This window comes from Hippocampus comes, unplaced genomic scaffold, assembly GCF_001891065.2.
Source record: "Hippocampus comes isolate QL1 unplaced genomic scaffold, H_comes_QL1_v1.1 scaffold71, whole genome shotgun sequence".
NCBI classification, from domain to species: domain Eukaryota; kingdom Metazoa; phylum Chordata; class Actinopteri; order Syngnathiformes; family Syngnathidae; genus Hippocampus; species Hippocampus comes.
In genome coordinates, this window is record NW_017805932.1 from 1,083,575 (window position 1) to 1,088,512 (window position 4,938).

Genomic DNA, 4,938 nt, shown 5'->3' on the forward strand with positions numbered 1-4,938 from the left:
TATATATATATAATTTTTTACATTTAAAACCTCACTATTAATTAAATACAAAGCCTGGCATCATTGGAGTAATTTAAAAGGAGCAGTGTTAGGCCTTTGTCTGATTCGTTCTTCAGTGTGGGCCTCCACGATATTCCATTTCAAACTCCTAATTTGTATGTCCGACCCAGTCCCTACTCATCTACTACAGGATGCCCTGCCGCTGATTGACTCCCCTCTCCTTAATGGGATCAATATGCCTTTATTGACAGGCCACAGTCACTTGAAGTTGTTATTTTCTTAGATTCTTTTGAAAGCACTTGTCGGCCTCACAGTGCAGAGTTCGATTCTGTCTGCGGCCTTCCCACGTGGAGCTTGCATGCTCTTCCTGTGCCTGTGTGGGTTTTCTCTGGGTACTCCGGTTTCCTCCCACATTCCAAAAAACATGCACGACAGGTTGATTGGGCACACCAAATTGTCCCTAGGTGTGATTGTGAGCGCGAATGGTTGATCATCTATGTGTGCCCTGCGATTGGCTGGCAACCAGTTCAGGGTGTTACCCTGCCTGCTACCCGAACAGCTGGGATAGGCTGCAGCATGCCCGCGCCTCTAAATGAGGATAAGCAGATTATAAAATGGATGGATGGATGGATACTCGCAAAAGCAGCATAAACCTTTTCACGCATCAATAACGATAACCAGGAACCTGATAACACGATAAGCTGTCCGCTGTAGTAACCACTGTCCCTGAAGGGGTTCAAAATTTCTTGCCACTATCTGATGTTGAAAAAAAAATAGTCCATGCTTCTATGGCCCTAAACTAGGATGAGAGTAAGCAAGTCTCTCCGGCTGGTTCCAAATTAGAGTCAGGTTTGTTCTGGATCATCCCGTAGTTAAAATTCCAAAAGGTCTGTCATATTATTATTGATTATACAATTACTTTGAGTAAGTTTTCTCATCGCTGCCCCGATTGCGCTACCCTGTCTCTGTGTGTCTCTCAGCCTTGACCTCTTTCCCGCCATTTCATCACAACCTTTCGAGGCATCACTTTGCACAAGTCACCTATGAAATGTCTTTGTTATTTGTCTTTAACATTAATAGTTTTTGACATTAAAAAAAAAAAAAGCTTTCACAGTGTTTTGCCAGTGCCTCTGGATTGATCTTATTCTTTTGATAGTCCAGTCGAACAAATGCAACATTGAGCTTTCCGAAAATCAAGCGAACCATTTAAAAGTATGAGTTACTTTGAAATTGATTGTAATTCTGACATAAGGAGAAGAAACTGAGAGGCACAGGATGAAACAAGGAAATTAAAACATTTCTTATTTGCCAATATGAGATCAAAATGGTACCGCACGGCGGAATCCTTTCTTCTTCTGTCTCTTGCTCCCCATTAGAGTGGCATGAAGGGAAGAATTGGGCTTCAAAAGATTTGCAATTCTTTTGGCAGAGACGCAACCCGTTGACAGATGCACTTCCTTATTAAGTTTGGCGCCCCAGTGACAGGTAGGGAAGAGCTACACAGCGTCTGATGCTGGGCTTCCATCTTATGATTTTCAGAGTTTCAGACAAATAACTGAAAGTCAGAAGGAAGTTTTTGAGGTTTGCTGGTTTCTCAGCGTGCTCCCGTCATCTTGACCGTTTGGCGTAAGGTGCTCATCTGAGCTCGTTTAGTCTTTTAGACTTTGTTTAATTGGCCTCAGAGTCCGACTTTGATTTTTCACAAAGTGTGCATTTATGTATTCGGAATCCACAGCCAACCAGTCTTTCTATTTGGGATTGTCGAATTTAGGGATGGGTATTGATAAGATTTGTATCGCTACTTTTTTCGATCAATAATTGTGCCTAAGATAAGAAGACAAGAAAACCTTTATTTGTCTCACAATGGAGAAATTCCCAATTGATAGCAGCAAAATTATGAAAGGGACAAAGTAGAAGACAAAAAGTATTTAAATTAATATAAAGTATCAATATAAATATATCTAAATATAATATATATAAATATAAAATATAAGGATGTACATTTTAAAATGAACCTACAGCTGTTGCTTTTTGTAAGCCTAAAATGCAGGATGGTAGAAGATTGAGATATTCAATCGTCACTTTCTCATATCGTCAGTAAAAATGAAGCTGACACTTCCTGTTATCTCTTTTTCTTTGCCGACACCTGTTGGTCAGAATGGAATTACACTCCATAACGGGAACAAAAGATAATCTGTGAAATGACGGGACTGTGAACTGGAACCCGTGATGGAAGGTGTTTACTGTTGGTCAATTGCATTTACGAAAACATTCTTAAGAGTTCAAGCTCCGAAAAAAATAAAACTAAAAATAAGTGTTGTGTTTATATTTCTGTATCTTAGACTGTATAAGATTTGTCAGCAACACCACAGAGTTAAATTGTAGCTCTGAGAAAATATGCATATCAAACCGACCAGCTCAGAGTGGCTTTGGACAGCACTACTGACTGCGTTGTCAAACACGAAGGGCACAACCGTTCATCTCAAACCCAAATTGACACAACGGTTATTTAGAGGCTAAGTGGACTTTTATTCAGCAACGTGCTTCAAAAACAACAGAGCAGTTCACCATCTGGGTTCGATCGATGCAGCACACCCTCACACTCTGATGGCCAATGGGTCAAACAATTTTTAGATTAAACAGTATTCAATCTCCCATTAAAAATTAAAAAAAAAATCCCCAAACAAAACACAATTTACATTTTTCCATCTTTATGAGCGACAGGAGCCCCTCATTCCATGCTTTTAGAAGCATCAGAGCCGATGCTCCCTTGCCAGCAGGGTGAGCATTTGCATCCGATCCGAGTGCCTCTTAGATTTTACCCACTTTTAATCAAAGTATTTTCTCGATGACCCGCTTCTTCGATCTGTGGCCATCAAACGGAGAAATGATTGTCAGGAACACAGCTCAGAGGAGGACCATGAAGTCCAAATTCCCAGGAGCGAGCTCCAAAACAGAGTTGTCGGGAAAAAAACGGCTTTGCGTATGTACATGACAAAGGAGTCTGGAGCAAAATCAATATGTGCCGCAAACTAAGAAAAAAAAAAAAAATGCGATTTATAATCCAGAAAATGTGGTAATGTAATCGCTTTAATGTAGCCAACTTGAATGTATGTTTTAGTGAATACCTCATCTGAAAACGAAAATCCAGCATCAAATCTTCTTAATGATTATCTATTTGAATGGGAAAATTTTATATAGTCATGACATTCATTTGTTACAAAGCCTCAAAATAATTAGATTTTTGTTTTTTTTATTGAGTTCCCCATCACATTAAATTGAGCACATTTAGTGAGGTTCGCATGTAAAAAAAAAAAAAAATCACTTACATTTATACAGTGGTACCTCTACTTACGAAATGAATATGTTCTGGAAGAAATTTCTTAACTAGAAAATTTTGTAAGTAGAGACGTGTTTTCCATGTAAATGCCCTAATCTGTTCAAGCCCCCCAAAATTCAGACATAAATGTTTTCTGAAGCATAAAAATGCATCAAAATATGTTACAAATACATGATACAATTAGATTATTGCACAATAAATGAGAGTTGTGCATCATGTAAAAAAAAAAAAAAAAAATCAAGTAACGAGTAAAAATTATTGTCATTTAACTTTTAACTGCGTCCTCGTCGTTTTTTGCCCTTTTTAGTTCATGTTCTCTCTCATAAGCGTCAGAAGGGGTTTTTGCCTGGCATTTTGTCAAGAACTGATCCAAGGACGTTTGCTTTTGACTCAACATGTAGTGTCCTTGGGTGTCTTGAAAGGCGCTTATAAATAAAATGTATTATTATTATTATTATTATTATTATTTGTTCTGACACGCCCACTTGGCCATCACTGGTGGGAAATGATCACATGACATTGCTTGTCCAATCGGTGCTGTGGGAAATTCAGTAGTTCGCTGAGTAGTCAACGTGTGACTGCCGTGATAGTAAGTCGTACAAAAAAAAAAAAGTATACTTATCTCTTGAAATTTTATTTACTTTTTTTCTGTTTTTAATAAATGCTTTTTTTCTTCTATCATGAATTTGTAAAAAAAAAAAAAATGTTTATTTTTCACTAAGGGTTCGGTGAATGTGCATATTAACTGTTTGGTTCGGTACCTCTCAGGTTAAGAACCACTGATCTACACAGTAGACTCATACGGTAGAGGTCCCTCTTAGCCAATGGGACGCCAGGATGATGCTCAGTAATAGCCAATGGCAGAGCAGCTATAAGTATGTTGCGTTCAGAAAACTCGGAGCTGCGAGTAGTAGTAAAGCCCGTATTGCATTTTTACCTTTCGTATCTTGATATTTCTTTCGTAACAAGAGGCAATATTTTCCCATTGAGGCGTTTCGTAACTTGAAAATTTCGTATGAAAAGACGTAAGTTGTAAGTAGAGGTACAACTGTAACTGTATTTTTCAAAATAAAACACATTGGGTTTTTTTTTTTCACCTTTTCCCTACTCTCTTCTCTCTGGGATTCACACATGCTCATTCTGCTCTATTTCACTCCTCGAGTTTCCCCTTGCCATCCACTCTCATTTGGCCCCTCACCTATTTCCTCCACTCTCACTTCCAGTTTCTCTCCTCCTCCTCTTCCTCCTCCCAGCTCACTCTGAAAGAACGTAATAATGTTAGCTATCTGCAGTGTGTCCATAAAACAAATTCCAATCTCCTTGGCTGTCTGTGGGCACGTGGCTGAACCTGTGCCGCTATTTCTGGCACTTCTATTTATCATGATTATGGTGATTGTGATGTCACTGATGCATTTTTTTTTTTTTTGGTATTATGCACCAAATGGAATGCAGCTGTTGCTATGTAAAGGAGCAAAGTTCAGACGTTCCTCATTTGCGGAGAACCATGTTAAGCATAAGAATGCTTTCATTGCAGCATGTCAATGAATTCCCTGGAGCATCATCAGCATCATTAAAAAAAAAAAAAAAAATATATATAT

The 4,938-nt window shown here is 38.5% G+C and overlaps 1 protein-coding gene across 4 annotated transcripts in view; it reads right to left on the reverse strand.

Annotated features, from left to right (window-relative positions):
• Positions 1-4,938, reverse strand: part of gabbr1b (gamma-aminobutyric acid (GABA) B receptor, 1b) — a 142,722-nt gene that overhangs the window by 87,218 nt on the left and 50,566 nt on the right. The window contains exon 1 of one of the 4 annotated variants that reach the window (XM_019890304.1): positions 1,042-1,048. The exons of the other annotated variants lie outside the window; for them this stretch is intronic. The gene's annotated coding sequence lies outside the window, so the exon portion shown is untranslated. Of the gene's footprint in view, positions 1-1,041; positions 1,049-4,938 lie in introns of those variants that run through there. 4 annotated transcript variants of the gene reach the window in all.